Genomic DNA, 24,403 nt, shown 5'->3' with positions numbered 1-24,403 from the left:
ATAAAGTGTATGCAGTACCCATTTTCCAACCATAATCAATAAGCAAGTCTGGCCTAACACAGCTGTGTCAGGTTGACTATGTACATGCAGGTGTTTTGAAGGTATTATTCTGCCCATATGGTTGTTTCTTATTATAATGTAAAAGCTCCCATGAAAGGAAACTCATCAAGGCACTGCAGTGTAGAAAGAATGGGGTTATCAGAGTACCCAGATCTAAGAAAAGAAGCATCAGGAGAGTGTAAAAGCTTGGACACTGGATAAAACATGGCAAAGAGGTGTTTAGGACAGAGCGCAGGAACTGCCTCACGGTTTTATTCACCAATACTAAATCAAGGGATCTTAGAAAGAAATAGGCATTCTAGGAAAAGAAGTGCGCCTTTTTTGATCAGTAGAGAGTGTAAATGACAAGAATTCCTAAGAAGGAGTACACATGGGCTTGCAATAAACCCAGTGAAATTCTGTCTGTGTTGTACACAAAATAATGTTTATTCTTTATCCTTAGTGACTAAAAAAGAAAATCTAAACATTACTTTCAAGAGTGCCTAGGAAAGATTTTTATCAACTCTAACCAATTGACTTATAGAAATAATCACTGACGCTTCCTTCCAAGAGTCCTGAAAACATCAGTATCTTCACAATGTATTTGTTACTAGCTTGCAGGGCCTTTGATCACATTTGTCCTTGCAGTCTTTTACTCTAATGCTTGTAATTTCTTTAGCACTTTGCAACTGTGATTTGTTTTATAAATAATTAAACACCTTTTGCATTATCACACTGTCTGATTCATTTCCCATATTGAGGAAGTGGCTTGTGTACTTTTAGGAGGCTATGATCTTGAAACACTACAGGGAATAGGATTCTTGAATTAATTATCTGCCAGATGAGGCTTGGTCTGTAGACAGGGTGAAAGGAAGGAAGGTATAATTCTCTGGAATAAAAAAGAAAACTAGCACAAGGGATTATTACAGTGTAACTATTGCTAATAGATAGTTTAAGAGATAAAAACTGTATCAGTCCTTTGGGTATCCCACATATTTAGGTTAATAAACTTGACTGTTAAGGATTAAATTATGTAATTATCTCAGCAGAGTATGTTTCATCATCCTTTGCTACAATGTGTGAAAATCTTCTTGAAATTCAGTACTTGTTGAGCCCTATTCAAGTGAGTCAAGGAAAGACCCACCAGGTGAGTTGGGAGCTGGAAGAGCACCTATTAAATAACAGTCACTCTACCAGTACACTTGCTTGAACTTGAAGGACATTCACAAATTTCAGAATTAGAACAAGGGAACAAACTAGAATCAGGATAAATACAAGAATTTCATCTTAACTGGTAGCCACCCTAACATACACCAGGTCTTATAGTAGTGAATTTTATATCAGAAAAAGACAACCTAAGTAAGAAAATAAAATATCAAAGGGATGTAGTTGAATCATGGGTACCAGTGCTCAGAAGAGTTAACAAACATGCTTCCAAATACTGTTGGTTAAGGAATCACAGGGTTGAATACTTAGATGCAACTTTTTCTGTTGCACAAAATAATATAACCACAAGCAGATTTTTATCTCCACTTAGGCAGTAGTTTGGTTACCAGCATGTGTCTTTGGAAATAGCTTTTCAGAATAATGGGCTCATCTAATTTTTAACATCTTCCTTTTTATTTTTCAGCTCAAAACATACCCTTTGATTAAAAATGTCAATATTCTCCAGTAAACTTCATTATCAGTATCATTTAAATTATTTTTGTTGTTTTCAAATACATTAGATTTGTTACTTTTCCAAGGAGCAAGCAGAGAAATAATAACAGCTTCACTTTAGAAGAGTTGAGTCTGATGATACTGATAAATATCAGGGGAATTATTACACGTAGACTTTTAAATAGAGGAAATAGAGTACATCAAAGAAATATTTTTAGTGTAAGAATCACAAAGCTAATTACTCCTGTTAGCTATATCTAGAATAGTTGCAAAAGCATTTTCTTGTGAAAATGCTTATAATGTGTTTTCTTTCCACATATGGATTGCAAATTGATAAATATGATGCCAGCTCTTTCTAGATTCATAAACTCAAATTAACTGGAGTTGTTCCCTTTACAGTAGCCGGAAGCATGCAGCAGATGGCACTAAGAACATTTAGCAAAGCAGCCAGGAAGAGGTCTTCCTTAATTGCTTCTTCAGGATCAGAAGATTGCTTGCAAAATGAGATATACTAGCTAACAGAATACAGCCTTCTCAAGGCTAGTTACACAATAGAAACTGTAAGTTCCATACACTCCTCTTATTTTAGAAGAACTTAAAATGTTCGAAATAAACATAGAGATTATACTCTGTTAAGCCTCTTCAAGAATTAGAATATTGTGATATTTTCTGAAATGTGAGCCATTACAGCCATTACTTTTAAATTCTCAGGATAAACACATTTGTTTTAACTTTGGAGACATAAAATACAAGGTGTGTAGTTTTTATATTCTGGGGAAAAAGACGATGATTTGTATAGTAGATGGTAAAACAAAGAAAGGTCTGAGTGTTTCCACAGTGTGTTGGCTGTGCTTTTACTGCGCCTTCCTTCTCTGTACTTCCCCGCAGCAGTGAGGCAGAATGGTTCAGTTGCAGTTATGCTCTTCCTCTCTACTGCATGCTTCTCTTTAGCAAACTGTTACCTGCAGCAGGATTGAATTGTCAAGTTTCTTTTGATACCCAATAATATATGACTAAACTATAGATAAAAACTGAACTAGGCTAATGTCTATAATAAAAAATAAAAATGAAACTAATTTCTGAGTCAGTGTTTGCTTTTTAAAATAACCTATGCTATAGACTAATTTCTTTTATATCCACAGTGAAAATTACATCATTTTTTGGGGGGGTCCACAAGTAACTTTTATGTATTTTTTTGCATCAATAACATATATTTATGTCAGAATCATATGGTGCAATGTGTTTTGAAATACATTTATTACACAATGGGCAAATAACTTTTTAGTGTTTCTCTGTCAGTGATTGAACCTTTATTTAAAAAAATGAATTCATTAGGTGATATGGATATACAAAGCCTAGATGAACCTGTATCACACAATGATATTCTGCCTCCATAAATGATTTATGGTCACAATACTCTTTGTTATTCCACTTGGCCTCTGTCATCCATATATTCTAAAACTAACAGTATTGAAATCTTTTTGTGATTTTTTTTTGCTGTTACTAATTGAGGTTTCTAATTAGATCAATTCTACATATAATACAGATGAAAATAAATAGTATGACACCTGCTGTAGATATATGAAGTAGAGATATCAAATATCATTCTCTTCTCATTTCTTTATGTAGAAAACATTCTGTATAGGATAATTGCATAGAGGGAGGAAGAAAATCATGAGTTAATGAAATTAGTGAACCTGAGAGCCCCCTATATCAAACTACAACACAGAGTACTGACTTGTAAATTTAATATCGACCATTTCTTGAAGGTTCTCCATCTCCAGGAAAAGGTTTTAATAATTTCTGCTAGCCCTAACATGCTCAGCACGCACATGTATATTGGAAGACCAACAACTTTTGAAGAAATATACCGCAATATATACTATTTCCAACAGTGTCTCTAAAGTGTAGAAAGAGTCCTGGCCTGGTGGCTCATTTAGTTGGAGCATCGTTCCATATGCCAGAAGGTTGAGGGTTGGATCCCTGGTCAGGGCACATGCCTAATTTGCAAGTTCTCTCCCTGGCCAAGGCACATACTGGAGGCAACCAATAGATGTTTCTCTCTCACATCGATTTTTTTTTCTCTTTCTCTCCCTACCACCATCTTTAAAATCAATAAACATATCCTTGGGCGAGGATTAAAAAAATTAGTAGAAATGACAGTATGGCATAGCAAGCTTCTATTGACATCCTGTCAGTGTTTGCCAGGAAGAAAGAAGATACTGTTTTCATTTTTACTTAGGGTCTTGCAATAGAATATTCCTCCTTTATTCTGAAGGGACTTAATCACTTAGTGCAGAATTTTCCTAATCCTAGTCTATAGAATACTAGTATTTCTAGAGATGTTAATAAGTGTTCTTATTAATAATGTTAATAATACTTTTTCTTTAAATGTAGTTTTAAGTGTAAGACAATATTTATGATACTTATATATTTGTTTTTACTATTATGCTAGAACCTGACTCTTAAGAAATTCCCAAGACTATTAGGTAGTCAAAAAGGAAAGCACCTGAAGAATGCTGTTTGATCAGTGTGTTAAAGCAGAGGCGGCATTCACTGGTACCTCGGTGCTGGGAGGTGGACGCTGACCATCTTCCAGTGAATCATCTTTTGGTTTTGTATCTTTAGCACACAATGCTGACATTTTCAATGTTTAAGATATTTGAAACATTCACAGATTAATGAGCTCCTGTTGTGGCTCTGTCTATACATCATCATTTAAAAATTATTTTGGGATCAAATAAGTTTGAGATACATGACTCTAGAGAGCAATTTTACAGTTGTCAATAGTCTATGAATAATAACAAAGTCTGCTCATTATTTAGAGGAAGAGGAACACGAAAACATCTTCCCATCTTATATGAGAAGTAGTTTTATATACATAAAGTCATTATTTTCAATTTTGCTACAGCTGGTTAGATGATATTTCTAATTTTTAAGTACTATGCTACAGAGAATAAATGGCATTATTACTTGAAGATTCTTGTGATTAATAAAGTTTATTTGCTAGATCACTTTTAGGGTATAGCAAAATGAACACAAGGTATTCATATGCCCTCTGCCCTTCCCCACTCTTCCAATACAACCTCCCCTACTATTGACACCCTGAACCATATGGTACAATTGTTATAATCAATGAACCTACATAAACACATCATCATCACTCAAAGTCAGTATTATAGGTTAGGTTCATAACTGGTGTTTTGCATTCTGTGGGTTTCAACAAATGTATAACAACATATACTGCCACTGTAGTATCACACAGAATTGTTTCCTTGCCCTAAATTTCTTCTGGGCTCTACCTATTCATTCCTCACTCTCCCTGTAACTCTTGGAAATCATTAATATTTTTATTCTCGCCATAATTTTGCCTTTTCCAGAATGTCATGTAGTTGGAATCATACAGTATGCAGTCTTTTAAGTTGACTTCTTTCACTTAGTAATATGCACTTAAGTTTCCATCATGTCTTTTCATGACTTTATAACTCATTTATTTTTAGCACTAAATAATATACCATTGTCTAGATGTACCGTAATTTATTAATCCAGTCACTTACTAAAGGAAGTCTAGGTTCTTATTTGACTTGAATATAATGACATCCAGTTTATCAGTTCTTTCTCCCATAGATTGTGCTGTGGTGTTTTATCTAAACAGTCATCACTATACTCAAGGTCACCTAGATTTTCTTGTAGGTCATCGTCTAGGAGTTTTATTGTTTTGTATTTCACATTTAGATCTAGATTCATTTTGTGTAAACTTTTATGAAAGATGTAGGTCTGTGTCCAAATCATTGTTTATGCATGTGGATGTCCAATTGTTTCAGTATATATCTGTTGAAAAGATTATCTTTGCTCCATTGTATTGTCCTGGCTCCTTTGTCAAAGATCATTTGACTGTATTTACGGTGCTCTATTTCTGGGCTCTACATTCTGTTACATTGATTTTTCTGTCTTTTTTTTTTGCTAATACCACACTATCTTGATTATTGCAGGTTTATAATAAATCTTCAAGCTGGATAGTATCAATCCTCTGACTTTGTTCTTCTTCTTAAGTATTGAATTGGCTATTGTGTGTGTTTTGCCTTTCCATATAAACTTTAGAATCAGTTTTTTAATATTCATAAAATAACTCGCTTGGGTTTTGATTGCAATTATAGCTAATGTGCAAATCAAGTTGGGAAGAACTGACATCTTGACGATATTGGCTTTCTATCCACAAACATGAAATATCTCTACATTTACTGAGTTCTTCCTTGATATCTCATCCAAACTGTAGTTTGTGTCATATAGATCTTGTACATATTTGAGTAGAAATATGCCTAGTTTCAGTGTTAATTTAAATGGTAATGTGATGTTCTGGTGTTATAGCATTTATTAACATAATGCCATGTGTTACTAGAAGTAGCAGAGAACCAAAGAATTACAATGCAAACTCTATAAAATCCCAACTAAAACCTCAAAGTATCTAATGTATTCATTCATTAGCTATCTAAAAAGCCCAAGAAATATAAGACACCCAACATAATAAAATACTGCAAAACAATTGGAAATTTTTAGTTATCAAAATTGTGGATTTTGCGGAACTTTCGGCCAAGATGGAGGCCTAGACTGACATGCTCCATCTCCCTCCACAACTAAGAAGGACTACAACTACTGCAAAACCAGAAGCAACCAGAAGTTCCAGAAAATAAAGCTACATGGAAGTCCAACATATGAAGTTATAAACAAGTGGTGTTTGTCCAGACGGGTAGGAGGGGCGAAGCCGGGGTGGAGAGATCAAGCTGTGCTGGTGGCGGCAGCTGCAGCAATAACTGGTGGGACAGCAGTAAGCACAGACACCAGTATTTAAGGGGAGGAGAGAAGTACTCAGGAACCAACCCTGGCTGCAGACTAAACCTGTCAGCTTGTCATTCTAATGCCAGGGAAGGCAGACCCCCATTGCCTCGGATTGTGAGGCCCAGAGGGCATGGGAATGGAGGAGGAGGCTCCCGGTCTCTCAGTGGAGAGAGAATGGCAAGAACCCATCTTGGACCCCCGCCCCCACACAAAGCGCCACAAGGTGGCGAGAAGGGTCGCCTGGTAGTGACGAGTGCACAGGGCTCTGCCCCCAGTAGCACAGGAGGGGTGACAACCCTGACCAAGAAGGAAAGATAAACAAAACAGTCAGGATGGCAGGAATCATGAATGAAATACCAATCACGCAGTTAACCAAAAAGTAAATATGTGAATTAACCGATGAACAAAGAGAAAATCTTTCTGAGGCTCAGTTCAGAGCTATAGTCATAAGACAGCTTACAGAATTAACAAAAGATATTGAACAAGATGGGGAAGGAATGAAGGCTAGTCCTGCTGAAATGAACGAAAACATATGAGACAAGAGGTGAGGGAAGAAAAACCAGGGATCAAATCAACAAATTGGAACATAAAAAAGGAACAAACAGTCAACCAGTGCCGAAAGAGGAAACAAGAAGTGAGGAAAATGAGGAGAGGCTCAGAAACTTATCGGACAGCTATAAGCGGGCCAACATTTGAATCATAGGGCTGCCAGAAGGTGAAGAAGAAGAACTAGAAATTGAAAAATTATGTGAGAAAATAATGAAGCAGAACTTCCCTAACTTGGAGAGGGAAATAGACTTCCAGGTCCAAGAAGCACAGAAAGTTCCAGATAAACTGGAGCCAGGGAGAACCACACCAAGACACATTATAATCAAAATGTCAAAAATTAAAGATAAAGAGAGAATCTTAAAAGCAGCAAGAGAGAAGAAAATAATTATGTACAAAGGGGTCCCAATTAGACTATCAGCTGATTTCTCAAAGGAGACTCTGCAGGCAAGAAGGGATTGGCAAGAAATATTCAAAGTAATGAAAATCAAAAACCTACAGCCACAATTACTCTATCCAGCGAAGCTGTCATTCAGAATAGAAGGACAGAGAAACTGCTTCCAGGACAAAGTAAATATGAAGGAGTTCATCAGATCCAAAACACTGTTATATGAAATGTTAAAGGGACTTGTTTAGAAGAAGGAGGATCAAAACTATGAACATTAAAATGAAAGCTGTATCACAACCAACAACGAAAGCTAGAGAATCAAAACAAAGGCAAACTAAGCAGGCAATGAAAGAGGAAAAAGAATTATAGGTATGGGGAACATAGTGGGGGAAGGTTAGCAAGGAGGGGGAAGGGGGAAAGGGAGGGAGATGATGCAGGAATTAAGAAGCATAGTAGGAGGGAATGGAGTAGACAGGAAGATGTTGAGGAGAACTATATGCACGACCAATGGGCATGAATTAAGGGGGGGGACAACTGGAGAGAGGGGGGTCACAGGGTGGAGGGGAGCAGAGGGAAAATAAATTGAGACAACTGTTACAGCATAATCAATAAAATATATTTTTAAAAAATTGTGGATTTTGCATTTTGTATCCTTTTCTCAATTAAGACAAAAATTCTTTTTGAATGTTACCTAACATACATATAAGACAAGATAGAAGAATACATTATACACTAGTAACAATGGCTGTAAGTACATTATCTTAGATGTTTCTTATAGGCAACGTGTTGGTTATGGTATATATATATCAATACATAGCTTGAACCCTGGCTGGTTTGGCTCAGTGGATTGAGCGTCGGCCTGCGAGCTAAGTGTCGCTGGTTCGATCTTCCAGTCAGGGCACATCAGAGAAGGAAAACTCTGATTCCAAAAAACCTCCGCTGCCTTGCGGCATACCTCTTCAGGGGAAAGGCTAAGGGAGTAAACCCCGACAGAAAATCCGGAGCCGGAGTCCCTAAGGCGGTTTGACGTTGTAGTCAACACCGGCAACTCCTGCGGCGCACCTGAAGCCAAGCTGTATTGACTTCGTCTTTCCCTTGGACCCTTCAGCTGCGAAGAGAGGGGGGGTCTGCTGCATGGGCAACAGCAGACCCTCCATATCACCCTGCCCAGGCTCTGTAGCTTCAGCTTCACTGGAGAGGACACTCCAGCGTCATCGCAAGATGTCGATTCAACACGGGAGGAGACAGATACCATGTCACTCCCGAGTCGGACTGCACAACCATTCTCGGCGGTGCAGATAGACTCTTAAGAAGCTAAACCATCGTCTCTCGAGACGGACGGCTGCCGACGACGACATAGCTTGAAACTACTAAGATAATAAAGAATAGACAAAAATACATGTCAGCTCTATGGTAACATACAAACAACACTTCCATTTACCCACACTAAAAAAAAAAAAACACATAATACTGTTTAAAAAGTCTTAAACACTACATATTTTAATAGGAAATAAATTCAACAATAAATGATAATATTGAGGACCAAGGCACTTGGAGATTTCAGAAATCATGCTTATTTTCAGTTGATAACAAAACTGTGTCTTCAAAAATTTGTTCAGAGCCAACATTTCTCATAAATGTCACCAATTTATTTCATACATTTACTTTCTTCCCTACAAGAGAACTTTGATAAACATCTAAAATGAATGGTTATGTGTTTTTAATTTTAATTTCCACTTGTTCATTGCTGTTATATAGGGAAGCAGGAGGCAAATAACTTTTTCATAATATTAACTTTGTATCCTGCAGCCTTGCTTATTAGGTTCAGGATTTTTTGTTACTGTTGTTGATTCAGATTTTCTACTGCATAATCATGTCGTATACAGACAGACACAGTTTTATTTATTCCTTCCCAATTTGTATACTTTTAATGTCTTCCTCTTGTCTTACTACACTAAATAGGACTTCTGGTATGATGTTGAAAAGCAGTGTTGATAGGGGACATACTTGCCTTTACCCCTGATCCTAGTGAGAAAGCTCTGAGTTTCTTACCATTAAGTATGATGTTAGCTGTAAGGTAACATCAAGTTGAAGAAATTCCTCTCTATTTCTAATTTGCTGAGAGATTTTTAAAAAATCATTAATGGATGTTGGATTTTGTCAGAATTTTAATGCATCTTTTAATATGCAATATTTCTTTATTATTTTATTTTTTAAATTTTTTATTATTGATTATGCTGTTACAGTTGTCCCAATTTCCTTCCCCCCTGCTCTCCCCTCCCTCCAGTTGTCTTCCCCCTTAGTCCATGCCCATTGGTCCTGCATATAGTTCTTTTCAACATCTTCCTGTCCACTCCACTCCCTCCCACTATGCTTCCCAATTCCTGCACTATCTCCCTCCCTCTTCCCTCTCCCCCTCCCTACTGACCTCCTCCCAATATGCTCCCTTTACCTATAATTCTTTTTCCCCTCTCATTGCCTACTTAGTTTGCCCTTGCCTCAGTTTCCTAGCTTCTGCTGTTGGTTGTTGTAATACAGTTTTCACTTTAGTGTTCATTGTCCTGATCCTCCTTCTTCTAAACAAGTCCCTTTAACATTTCATATAACAGTGGTTTGGACCTAACAAACTCCTTCTGTCTTACTTTGTCCTGGAAACACTTTCTCTGCCCTTCTATCCTGAATGAGAGCTTCTCTGAATAGAGTAATCATGGTTATAGGTTTTTGATTTTCATTACTTTGAATATTTCTTGCCAGTCCCTTCTTGCCTGTAAAGTCTCCTTTGAGAAATCTGCTGATAGTTTAATTGGGACCCCTTTGTACATGATTCTTCTCTTCTCTCTTGCTGCTTTTAAGATTCTCTCTTTATCTTTAATTTTTGACATTTTGATTATAATGTGTCTTGGTGTGGTCCTCCCTGGGTCCAGTCTATCTGGAACTCTCTGTGCTTCTTGGGCCTGTAAGTTCACCTCCTTCCCCAAGTTAGGGAAGTTCTGCTTCATTATTTTTTCACATAAATTTTCAATTTCTAATTCTTCTTCTTCACCCTCTGGCAATTCGATAACCCAAATGTTCGTTCTCTTATAGCTGTCCCAGAGGTTTCTGAGCCTCTCATCATATTCCTCACTCTTCATTTCCTCTTTCTGCACTGGTTGACTGTTCCCTCCCTATGTTCCGATTTGTTGATTTGATCCCTAACTTTCCCTTCCTCACCATTTATCTTGTATGTATTTTTGTTCATTTCAGCAGGGCTAGCCTTCATTCCTTCCTGGTCTTGATTCAGCCCTGCTGTTAGGTCTGTAAGCTGTCTTATGACTATGGCTCTAAACTGAGCTTCCAAAAGATTTTCTCTTTGTTCCTTGGTCAAGGCTTTTGTTTTTTTTTGTTAGCTGTGTGATTGGTATTCCAGTCATTAATTCTGTCATTCTGACCGTTTTATCTTTCCCTCTTGGGAGGGGCGCTGTCACACCCCCTACGCTGTATTAGGTAGAGCCCCGTGTGCTCATCACAACCTGGCGACCTTTCTCACCACCCTGTGGCGCTTTGCATGGGGGTGGGGGGTCCAAGATGGATTCCCGCTGTTACTCTTCACTGGTGAACAGGGCTGCCTCCCAGTGGGGTCTGCCCTCTCCACTGTTGGAATCGCCAGCCGAAGGATTCATTAGCAGCCGGGGCCGGCCCCCAGGCGCCTCTCTCCTCCCCCCAAACACAGGAGTCTGCTCACCAGGTTCTGTCGTTCGCTGCTGCAGCTGCTGCCTCCAGCGCAGTTCGATCTTTCTCAGCCGCGGGCTTGAACTTCCTACCTGTCCGGACGAGCACAACTTGTTTATGACTGCATACGTTGGACTTCCACGTAGCTTTATTTTCAGGAACTTCTTATTATTTTTAGTTTTGCATTAGCTGTAATCCTTCTTAGTTGTAGAGGGAGACAAAGCATGTTGGTCTATGCCTCCATCTTGGCCGGAAGTCCAATATTTCTTTTTTAGCCTGTTGATGATAGGTTACATTAATAGATTTTCAAATGTTGAATGAGCCTTGCATACCTGGGATAGATCCCACTTGATTGTGGTGTATAATTCTTTTTACATATTGTTGGATTTGATTTTCTGATATTTTGATGAAGATTTTTACATCTGTGGTCTTGAGAGAGATTTGTCTGTAGTTTTTAATTTTTTTTTTTTGTAATGCCTTTTCCTGGTTTTGGTATTAGGGTAATACTGATCTTATGAAATGAGTTAAGAAGTATTTTTTCTACTTCTATTTTCTGAAAAAGATTGTAGAGAATTGATACAATTTCTTACTGAAATGTTTGATAGAATTTGCCAGTGGAATTCACTCTATCTGGGTCTGGTGCTTTCTGTTTTGGAAAGTTATTATCGATTTAATTTCTTTAATAGTACATATATATTTAGATTATCTATTTCTTTTAGTGTGTTTTAGAAGATTGTGTTACCTAAGGAATTGGTCCCTTACTTCTACTTTTTCAACTATTAACCTGTTCTATTATCTGATTGTTTTGTTTATGTATTGATAAGAAGCTGCATTTGAGAGTAGAGTGGACTTCTCCTTCTAAATCTGAAGAGATGAGATATACTTTTTTTTGTAATAGTTATTTGATTTGTTTTAATGAACCTTATTTTCTCAAAATTCATCAAAAAATTCCATTTATGTAAACAAAGTTGTTACAGTATTGCCTCACTTATCATGGGTATTAAATTCTAGACCCCCTCATGATAGGTGAAAATCCGCAAAGTAGGAATGTTACATTTATTTTAGTACTTATATATATTTTAAGACTTTATAAACCCTTCCCACATACTTATAAACCATTCCCAGTCCCTTATTAACCTTTCCCACTCCCTTATTAACCATTTCCACACTTTTATAAACACTGTTTATGTTCTTAAACATATTGTATACTCTTAAACCTATGTAACTTTAACAACATACATATACAGTACCACAAAATCCCACGATATAGCAAAAAAATCCATGATAAATAATTAAATATAATATTTTTTAAAATCCCGTGATAAGGGAGGCCATGATAAGTGAACCGCGATATAGAGAGGGACTACTGTATTTAATTAAGTGGCAAGATCACCAATAATTTTTAAATAACTATTTTTACAAAAGATAAAGTTCGTGATATTTTCACATATTCTGCAAGTGTGAATTAATACTCAAATTGATATCACTAATGGCATTGACCTCACAAGACTATGATTACAATAGTTATTCAGTTTTCATCTTTCTTATACTTTAGGAAAATAAGCTGAATTTTGAATTAACTTATTATATCTGTTTCTTGAGAATTTTAGATGTGGAACAAAACCACATTATCACTTTTGAAGTCTTGAGTAGTTAATAATCTTTAAAAACTAAAGATATATCCTCTTTTTTTAGGAGAAAAAAGAAAAATGCAAATAATTGAAAGAGCATTTACTGATATTTCATATTCTACTGTGCATAGTCTTTGAACATGGAGATATCAAGAGCCGATATGGCTCCTAAAGCAGCACTGAAAAGCTTCTGCTTCAAAATGTAACACTCTCGGGGGCTCTCCAATGCCTTGTCCACTTTTCACCATGACATTTACTATAGAAAACTGAACAGAATGTCTGGCTGTACTTTTTTTTCCCTGTTGGCTCTCCAAGTGCCAAATGACACTGCTGGCCTGAATGATTCTCGGTATTTGTTTTTCCTAAGCATCTATGTTAAAGCTGTTTTCATACCATGAAGTTCAATAAGGACAAATAAGCCATTAGTCTCTGCCCTCAAGGAGCTTACATGCAGTCAAGGGAGAGAGATACAAAGAAAATTAACCAAAAATACACAAGTAAGTACTATGCTTTTTGTAGGGACGTAGGGGAGGAAGCCAGTAATTCTTTGGAAAGGATTAGAAAAACTTTTACAAATGAAGTGAGATTAGAGTTTGCCCTTGGACTTATTCCACAGAAAACATGTCTGAGGGAAATGGAGAGAAATGAAAGAAGCACACTCACTCAAATTTTTGAACATATAAGATTGTATAATTGATTATCAAAAATTACCTCTAATATGGTATTTAGAAAATCAAGGAATGCTGAGCACTGGATAAAATGGAACTATAACCTAGGACATTAAGGAAGAAGGACATATGTCTTCTTGCTAAGCTTGTTCACTTTCTAATGAGTATACAAATCAAAGAATATAAAGATGCTTGCACATCAGCAACCATTTGAGTATTTATCATAGGCAAAATGTGCTAATTTTGCTGCACAGGATATCCTATTTGATTCTGTCAATAACTCTTGCATCTAGGTATTACAATTTCCACTTTATAGCTGGAAAAAAATACAAAGGTTAGTAAAGGTTAAATAAACTTCTGGAGTTCACTTGGCTAATAGGTGGTATAAGAAGGATTCAAATTCACACTAACTCAAAAGTTCATTCATGCTCTTAGCCACTGTATTGCACTATCTTTAGTGGACAAGGGATGTGCTGAAAAGAACATCAGGAATCCCAGACATACCTGGTCCCTAACTTCGAAAAGGAAGCACTCAGGGTGGGGATTTAGTCTAGAGGGAATCTGCAAAGGCTGAGTTCAGAGACCTTACCATGTCACTTTTTAAAATTGGTGTATGACTTTAGCAATCCCAGTAGTTGGTTTTATAATTCAGGAACATATCACTCCTTACATCTTATGGTTAGAGCTAGAGGTTAGTCTGTTGACATTCTGCCTCCTTGGCACATGACTGCAAAATCCTACCCTTAAAATTTCTTTGATTTAGTTGTTTTCTTTTTCTGTTTTTAATGCTAAGACTCTATATCAAACTAGGAATTCTCCACTGTTAATAAATTCAGGTTGCACTGCTGGAGAAATGTGAGATGGGGGCCTGGGGGTGGAAGACTGTTAATTTTGGCTGAGTATCCCTAGATAGATACCCTAAGAAAGAAGTGGTGCTGGCAGCATTTTGGTCTCAATTTGCAGCTCTGTGGCCCACAGGCTGCAGGAGAAAATGTCTGGCAGACTCCTTACTAGTTGATGTAAATGTATGTGGGTCATAGATGGTCAAGTGGATGTTGATCAAATGCCTGACTTCTGAGATTGACCAAAACTAGTCTAGAGTAGGCAATGCTTCCTAAAGTTATTACCCAGGAACACATCCATCAGTCACATTTCTAATCGACTTTTTGTTTTACAGATGACATAGTGCTTCCATGTTGTAAAGACAAGTGAATACAAACTTAATACACCTATTTTGTACCTAATTGAATAACATAAAGAACATTTCTGATGATAATTTATGAACACTGCTTGAGTTTTTCTCTCTATTAATTATCTATTAAAATTTTGTATTGAAAAAAGACAGTAGATTCCAGCTCTTGATTCAAATTTTTCTGTTACAAATTAGACTATAAACCACCCTACCTAAACTTTACAGTTTAGAGATATGATTGAAGTGGGAACTGAAAATTAAAATGTTAGAGAATTTTTGTGTTCATAGGCAAGTTTTAGCAAGTCTTACTTGGAGCACAGTGAAAATGATGTTTTTAAAAAATATATTATTAAATTCATGAGGCAAAAAGGGAGAATCCCTTGAATGCTTTCCTATCCACTATGCACAGTATGCATATTAACTTGTAAGCAAATGGAAATTATTACAGAAATTGATTTAAAAGTTTAACACTGGGAAGATTATTTTAATATGACAAAGTTAATATATTCAACAATGAAATTATTATATTTGTAAACCACCTAATTGGATTTATGTGTTTATATAAATTGTGAAGTACTTGTACCTTAGTGCATATGAAATGGTACATCCACCCAGATAATTATCATTTAATATTGAGCAGACACCTCTGAGCTTGCAAGTCATATAAATTTGGACTTCAGTTGTTGAAATTGGTGCTTAATTTATATATTTAAGTTATTACTCATTTGTAACTCTAGTAAAATAAAGAATGGAATGCTATAATATTTCTCTGTTCTGATATAGTAAAGATAAAAACTTGAGTTGGATAATCTGATAGTAGGCATTATAAATTATAAAAAATTTATTAAAATATAACTTACCTGTGATTGTCACTAATATTGCCAATATCATGACTGTTAAGAATAATGCTAAAAATGTTTAAATAATTAATAATAAAGTAATTTTTAGAGTATTATTACCTTACAGGGTAAAATGAACAAATGTTACTTTATCAAAAACTGAGACATATAATTAACAATTCATATTTATTGAGGACAGCAAGTTTTAACGAATGTGATCTCAGAAAAGAGGGAAAAATCAGATTACATCAACTATATATAATTACATAAATAAGAACTAAATTATATTCCTTTACTTAAATATTTGAAGTGAAAAAAAGGATGAAAACATCAATATTTTAGTCCTAGTTATACAAAGAGTGGTACAAAGAGTCAGAATAAATAAATGTGAGAAACAGCAAATTAACCATGAGTGTGAGCAATTTCTGCTTTGGCTTGAGTCCAGGTAGAATAACTGTATATAGGAGAACCCGGAAATAGGCAAAGTACCTAACAGAATGTACTTCTCTTGATTTCTTAACATTACACAGGGGGACAATTTTTAACAAATTTCCTGTTGAGTTTAATTTTTCAGCTGTTTTAGACTTAAATAGGCATGCTGATTTCAAAACTGCAGTTAGTTTTCTTCTATCATGTCAAGTTTCTCTCTACAGCTTATCTTAATGTGAACATTCTAGGCTGGATCAAGCCTGGATTGAGGGAAGCACATAGTGCTCTCCTATTGGCTGAGAGCAAACCTCCCTCAAGTGGGGAGAGGTGGAGGATGACCTTGGAGACCAGCTACAGGTTCATAGTTCATACTTGTCTAGGCTATTCAGTTACACATGAGACAGTGTGGTGAGAGCTTGTGTGCCACTCTATAGAGTGAATCATATTCCGAAGTATAGTCCAAGTTCTTGTCTGTATACAAGGAGTTAGCAGAATTTATTTTTTTATTTACATACGTAGTTATTTCCTTTCCTTCAGATCATGTCTGCCTCTGCTATTTCTCATCATTAGTGCCTAAACAACCCTGATTCATTTTGTTCTATCTGTGGCAGATTCACCATTCCCAGTCAAAGGACAAACATCAGCGCATTTGTCAGGCAAGCCTATTTTGCATATTTTAAACTAAAACTTGGTGATCAAGATAAGTCTTGGGCCCCTCACAAGGTGTGCAAGCAGTGTGTTGAGAGTTTATGAATGTGGATGAAGGGAACGCATAACAAATTGCCATTTAGTATACCTATGGTTTGGCAAGAGCCCAGAGATCATTCAAGTGATTGTTACTTTTGTATAGTGAAAACGTCAGAATATAACAAGAAAAATTAATGTAAAATAGAGAATCCTAGTCTACCATCAGCTATACACCCAGTTCCTAATTCAGCTGAAATCCCAGTGCCAGTTTTCATTGAACTACCGTCTTTCAAAAAACAGGAGTATGGAGAAGAACTAAGTGACAGCAACGATGAAGATTTTGAAATTGAAGATATCTCAGTTCATAAGGGGTTTGATCAGCATGAGTTGAATGATTTGGCATGAGATTTGGGACTATCCAAAAAGGCTTCAGAACTCCTAGCATCAAGACTGCACAAGAAAAACTTGTTTGAAAAAGGAGAGAAGGCATCCTACTTTTGATCAAGAGAAAGTGCATTTCTGCAGTACTTTTGAAGTGACGGTGGCTTTGTGTATTGTCATAACATACATGGTTTAATGGAGGAATTGGGAATTCCAATCTATAATGCAAGTGAATGGCAACTGTTTACCAATAGCTCAAAGTGGAGCTTGTCCTCCTCCACAATGGCAATTTATTTGGTGCAGTCCCAATTGGCCATTCAGTTTGTTTTCATGAAGAATATGAAGATATAAAGAGAGTCATTGATCTGTTGCAATATCACAAGCACAATTGGATCATCTGTGTTGATCTTAAAATGGTCTTCTTCCTTCTTAGCAACACAGATACACCAAATATCCCTGTTTTCTGTGTATGTGGGACAGCAGAGCTCATGAGAAGCATTGGGTGGAGTGAAATTGGCCTCCAAGATCTGATCTCAAACCTGGTGATCCAAACATTCTACATGAGCCATTTGTTGACAGAAAGAACACTATATTCCCACCTCTGCACATAAAACTGGGTCTCATTAAGCAATTTGTTAAAGCTTTGCCAACTGAAGGAAATTGTTTCAAGTATCTCATTTTGGCATTTCCTAGCCTGTCGTTTGAAAAGATAAAATATCTTAATATGTATGTATGGTAGCAGAACTTTACTACTTGTACACAATTTGACTTACAGTAACAACATATAGCCTTTGTATGAATAAAGTAATTTTAAATAAATAAACAGTATATTCAGGTAATTTTTTTCTTTATTTTTCCTTGTATGTACACTTTGTGTGATTTGGGGGACAAAGGGAGGGTATTCTGTACCTTAAAAAGTTGATGTGATAGAGAAAAACTGGGGTCATTTTTGGATTCAGATGCCAAAAGTTAGTCAAAAACAAGTGTCAGACCTAACTTAATGAAAATTATATTCCCCAGTGTCATATTAAACTAATGTTTCTAGTAAGCTTTTCCTTGCCATTATTAGTACAGTGCCCTCTGAGGCTAAAGAGATGACAGGCTTGGAAGGCATGGTGGGTTACCTCACCCTCAGGAGCTGAGGAGTAAGTGACCACCCTGCCCCAATACAAAGCATAAAACAACAGGACCTGAATAAAATGAGAGAATCCGGGTTCCTGGGCTCTAGCTCTCTCAATGTCCAACACCCTCGGTCTGCAATGAAGCAGGTGGAGACATTCAGAATATACAGTGGAATGTGTGGAACTGAAGTCCAGGAGAGAGACTGGCTGGAGGCAGAGATAGTTTTGGTTTTTTAGGGGTAGTTAATAATTTGGGAGTGGGTGATTTAACTGCAGGAGTGTAAATGTGCTTGAGAAAGGTAGAGAGTGAAGATGGAATGCTAGAAAATAAAAAAGTCATAGCGATGAGCCACAGCAGAAGATCCACTGGGAACTGCAGGACAGTTAGGTAGCATATTTTACAGAATGAAGAATAGGCATAATTTCAAGCATGATGCTTTAAGTACGGTGTCAAATGATGCAGGAAGATAGATGGATTTGTCAGGTAGAAGTTAATCCATAGCATTAGCATGTTAGACCGAGAGGATGGTGAGTGTGGAAGCCAGATTGTTACATTCTGAGGTGAATTAGAGGTGACAAAGTGGTGAAAAGTCAGCTTTGCCTCCACTGGCATTAATTTATGCTATTATTTCTACCACAGAAATGGTAGAAGAAAAAACCAAATAGCACAGTGCCATAGTTCACAAGCTTACAGTCACCTTGAGAAGAGTTTATTTGTTTTATTTTATTTTTATACTAATGCCTGGGTCTCACCCCAAACCAACTGAATCTAAATCTCTGGGATGGATGGGATACAGATATTGATATTTTAAAATAGCACTCCAAGTAATTCTAATGTTTATCTAGAACTGAGGATCACTGGATTAATTAATTTAGAACATGGGTTCCAGAATCAGCGTTAGTTTAAATGTCAGCCTCACCATCTGCTGACTTCTGAGCCTCAGTTTCTTTATCAAATAAAGGGGAATAATAATAGTATCTTCCTCATTGGAAGAAGGATTAAATGACATACGTTATAACACTTGACATAGCACTATTTATTATTGGTTGTTGTGTGTGTGGAGAGAGAGAGAGAGAGAGAGAGAGAGAGAGAGAAAGTGTTCCCCCACCACTTCTTTGATGACTGTATACTAATCAGGAGATTGGAGATGAGAGGCAGGCTTTGCAATTCTTTCCACCACTTAGACTTCATGTCACCCACTCAACAACCCCACCCCTACTATGCCTTTGTCATAGCCTTGTCAAAATTTTCTTGCTTTATTCTTGTTGCTGGACTTCTACATATGTAACTTGGGCCTTTCTTATTGAACACTAATCATAGAAATTTGATTCTTTCATAGAACTTCATAGGATTCCCGAAACCACTGTTCATTTTCAATTCTGCCTTAAATCATTTGTGACCCCACCTTATTGGACTAGAAATCTACAAACACTATATAGATTCTTCCTGCTTCAGAGGGCTAGTAGACATTTGAGAATGTTTGTTGGATGGTGGTACCTGTGTAGTACCTGGTTTCTTGTCTGGCTTTCTATCCTTGGATCTTACCTTGGTTGCCATTGTCAAAACAAAAAATTGAACTGGAGAAAGTTAAATAGGCAGGGGATTTTTTATTCAAGACTAATGCAATATGGGAGACAGACCTTAGTCTGAACTCAATTCTGCTGAAACAAAAGGCAGGAGGGTCTTTAAGTGCTGGAGTGAGCTAGTGGAAAGTAGTAGACTACTACTTTCTACTAACTAGAGAAAGTTATGGGAACAGTTAAGTAATGTGGTGTGTTATAACTTCGAGTTATTCCTGAGTTTGCACATATTCTTCTCTGTGATTGGGTGTCTGTGTTTGCTAAATGGTGCACATTGAGTTAGGCTTCTCTCCTCCCACAGAGACTAAGTGACAGAGGTCCTAGCTTCCTTAATTTTATTTCAAAGGGGTGGCTCCCAGGTCCTCCAAAAAACATTCCTAAGTTGTAAAAACTGGCAAGAGGCTGGGAAAAATGTGTATCTGAAAGGGGCAGAGAAAGAGTTTACAAATTTTCTAAAATAAGTGCTCTAAGAAAAGGGTGATCAGGGGCTGGAATCAGGAAGAGGCCTAACTTTCGGTCAAGCTAAGGGGAAAGTTAAGGCTAGCTTAGTTACCATATTTAAATTTTTTGGTTTAATTTTTTTTCGTAATTTTTATGTTTATTGATTTAAGAGAGGAAGGGAGGAGGAGAGCGCGAGAGAGAGAGAGAGAGAACCTCATTGATTGCCTTTCATACATGTTCCGACTGGGGATGGAACCTGCAACCTAGGTATGTGCCCTGACTGGGAATTGAACCCCCAAATTTTTGGTGTATGGGACAATGCTCCAACCATCTGAGCAACACCAATCAGGGCCAATCTTTTTCTTAACATCAACTCTGTTGGTTTAAGTCAACATTTTATTGAGCTAATAAAAATTTAAAAATCTTCTAAAAATTGTAATAATTCAGGAAAGTACCTATAATTTAAATTACATACATATACTTTAGGTTTGGAAGTAATCGTAAAAATAGCCTAACATTACCGTGTATCATATATTTGAGTTTCTTTTATAGCACTGTGCCTCAGTTCAATTATGTTCAGGGAAGATGTGTTTGATGTTCTTCCTTTTTTGTGTGTGTGTCCTTACCCTCAGAAACAAAAATGTGCAAATGAAATCACTCACAAGAGTGTTCCTGAAGTAACTGTACATAATGTTGAACTTTCACATTTATTTCTTTGCTATATGTTTCTCTTCTTTGGTTTAGATACCCACTATTGCATATATGGTGTTGATTTAAGGCAACTCATTTTCATGGTCGTTTTCTTCAACATTTCTTTTCAGAAGGGGGCTCAGAAATAAGCACAAAACTTCCAGGGTGGAGATTGACCAGTAGGGTAGAGAATGACCACCTGACCTCTTCTGTACAATCTACTATTGGTGCAGACAGAGATCAAATTCACTTGTACTAACTATTCTTTTCACATATATTTTCTTACTATATATTTAAAAACTAAGTGTCAGACTTTACATATACTCCCATTAAGTATACAGTAGTCCCTCTCTGTATCGCGGTTCACTTATTGCAGCCTCACTGTATAGCGGGATTTAAAAAAATATTATATTTAATTATTTGCCATGGATTTTTCATTATATCACGGGATTTTGTGGTACTGTATACGTATGTTGTTAAAGTTACGTAGGTTTAAGAGTGTAGGATATGTTTAAGAACATAAATAGTGTTTATAAAAGTGTGGAAAAGGTTAATAAGGGAGTGGGAAAGGTTAATAAGAGACTGGGATTGGTTTATAAGTGTGTGGGAAGGGTTTATAAAGCCTTACAATATATATAAAAACTAAAATAAATGTAAGGTTCCTACTTCACAGATTTTCACCTATTGTGGCGGGGAGGTGGGGGCAAAATGTTAATACCTGTGATAAGTGAGGGAATACTGTGTTTTGCTGGCTCTGATCCACTATTCTAGCTTGTGAAGGACATTGGGATAGACTACATTTTATTAACTGATTTTCTCGTTTTCATGTAATCTGATACACAGATAAAGATTACTTCTGCTTTGCCATCTGAGGCAAAGAAGAGCCCCATTGCCCACCACTCACCAATGAGTCAGCACTTGTAGGACATGATCATTCAACAAGTTGTAAATTTACCTCATTGTGCCCAATCTCCATATATATCCATATCCTAAAATACTTTAATATACCAGTAAAGCTTCTTTTCAACAAGTCTTTATTACATTCTGGTTGTTCTCATAAACTTTGCTTTTAAAAATCAAAAGGTTTTAAAAAATTATAGTATATCCTTCAATCCTTTTGTGGCATTTACAGACATTTATTTAAACTAAAATAGTCTTATTCTTGTTTTTAAGCAATACATTCCATTTTGAAACTCATCTTGGTCTATCTGCAAAACTTATTGTTTCTCTGGGCAACATTGTAAAAATTATTTTTGAAATAAAACCTGGTCATTCTTACATTCATGAACAACCTTTGCTCAGCTTCTCTGGTAGAGTAATTTTTCTTCACTTTCCACTCAATTAGAAAAATATTTCAAAGTGGAAGCCTCCCTCAATCTCCATATAATTAGTCTTCAAACATTAATTTTCATGACTCTGGTTTTTTTTTCTTCCGAGTTTGCATTCTGTGGCTTTGGTGGCATAATAAAAATTTTAGGTGATATATTTAAATTTTTATTACATAATATTTTATGCATATAAAGACATGTAACAAATAAGTTATGATGGCTAGTAATAAAATGAATATTCATTCCCCAATTTAAGAACTAGAAAAAAAAATGAGATCATCACCAAACCACAGTGCTTTTCCTTACCGCATTTCACTACCTTCCTTCTGGGAGGTAACTTCTATCCTGAATTTTATTTTTAGCATCCCTTTCCTTTAAAAACATTATCGCATATATAAGTATCCCTAAACAATATATTTAGTTATGTTTGATTTTATATCTTATTTTTCAAATATGAGGTAAATATCAAAATATTTAGATATCCATAAGACCATAGTAGAGATTTGCATGACAAGGTTTTATTAGCAGACCAATGCACACTTCACAATCTGCTGCTCTTCAGATCCATCCTTACACTGGGAAATGCTTTTTGAAAACTGTATTATAGACAATGTATCCTATACGGCTCACTTGCCAAAGTACTTCCTTACTTTTAAGTTTTTAAAAGTTACATGCAGTCAATGCAATAATTTTGCTGATGCTAATAGAATATTAGAAAATAAAAACATGTTTAACTCAAATGTTGATATAACAATGTCTTTGATTATTCTATCTACAGGAATAGTCAAGTACATTCACAATTGAAGTGTAATTGTGCTATTTAATTTATGAAATGGTTAAGTTGGCTATATGTATAAGTACTAAATTTCAGATACCCAGACAATGATTAGTCAGAGACCTTTGTCTAGATCTTCTGAAATGCTGTGGCCCTTTTTTATAGTCTTTAATTCTCCTTGATTGTCTATCTAGCCACTTATGTATTTATTGAGACATTTTTCTTCTCCTTGAACTTTGCCCCTCCTGACATCTGCTTTTCTTAATCCTCTGTTGTTTGACATCTGCCTTCATGTCATTCTTGTCTCTACAAGTCTCTCATTCCTGTTTTGTCCAGGATGCAGAATGAATTTAAAGGCTGGCTTAAGAGTCCAGATTGAAACCTTCTGAAGAAACTCTGGCCAGATCTAAAATAACTTGTGTGATCACAAGGAGAGAGATGCAAAAACTTCAAGAACAGGGTAACAGATACAGAGATAGACAAGGAGGAGGTGAGATGTGCAGATAGGTAGGAATAAATTTTAGTATCAGATGAAAAATAGGAAGAGAATTAATTTTAAAGTTAAAGGAAATCTACACAAACCGCTCTTGAAAAACTGAGATTTTTAACTGCTTGATTTGTTTGCAATCTGCACTGAAGACCCCAAGGTTCTGGATGATTGAAACACAAGTTTAGTCTTCTTATTTTATCATGGATTGTTTCCTGGGGCTTGCTCATAAATAAGGCAACCAGGTTCTGTTTCAACAGAACTTTCATCCAGCCTGTAAAATGAATAATTGGTGATTTTGTTTTCTTGTTGCGTTTGTATTATCCTTTTATAATTTATACACCCATGGCATCCCTTCCAGTAGACTATAAACCTTTGTTTGGCAGGATAAGACTCTGGCACTAGACACTTAATCAGAATTAATCTCTTGAGTAATAAGTAAACATTCAGGGAAAGGTGACTGCTGAGTCAGCCAGGAATAAAGGGACAGAACAGGAGGCTGGAGTAGTGTTTCTCGATTACACATCTATCACTAAACTTTCACTGTCAGCTGCCGTGATTTCCATGCTCTCACACTGAGCTGAAGTCTATGTGGTTTTTAGTCTCAGCTCTGAGAGCTTTAATGCAGTGAGACACACTAAAGCCAAGGGGTAACTGAGGGATGTGACAGGCCTCTCTCTCTCCAGGGTGAAGCTTTGTTGTCACTGACTTCACTGGGAACCCAAGGAGTACCAGGGCTCCAAGAAAAACATGCAGTTTACAATTCTATGAACAGGAGACATTTCCAAGTGTGGCTACAGCTGTTACCTGCTCTCTCCACCCAGGGAAACCTCTAGGCAGCGGAGAATGACCACCTTGGGTCCTGGGGTCCTGAAAGTCCCCCCCGATACACAGCCCTGGGTATTCTAAACATGAGGAAAAGTGATGGCTGTAGGAACTCCCCAAAGCTAATGTTCCTCCAACTCTTTGTGCTTACA

General features: G+C 36.5%; 1 long non-coding RNA gene across 1 annotated transcript in view; it reads left to right on the top strand.

The window, feature by feature from the left end:
- LOC150007297 (uncharacterized) overlaps window positions 1-2,696 on the top strand; it is a 29,417-nt gene extending 26,721 nt beyond the window's left edge. Inside the window, exon 3 of the long non-coding RNA XR_016512020.1 lies at window positions 2,098-2,696. This is a non-coding gene — a long non-coding RNA (uncharacterized LOC150007297). The remainder of the gene's footprint in view (window positions 1-2,097) is intronic.
- The last annotated feature ends 21,707 nt before the right edge of the window (window positions 2,697-24,403 follow it).

This window comes from Furipterus horrens, unplaced genomic scaffold (genome assembly GCF_987537825.1).
Source record: "Furipterus horrens unplaced genomic scaffold, mFurHor1.1.pri manual_scaffold_6, whole genome shotgun sequence".
NCBI lineage: Eukaryota > Metazoa > Chordata > Mammalia > Chiroptera > Furipteridae > Furipterus > Furipterus horrens.
This window is presented reverse-complemented; position numbering and strand designations above follow the sequence as displayed.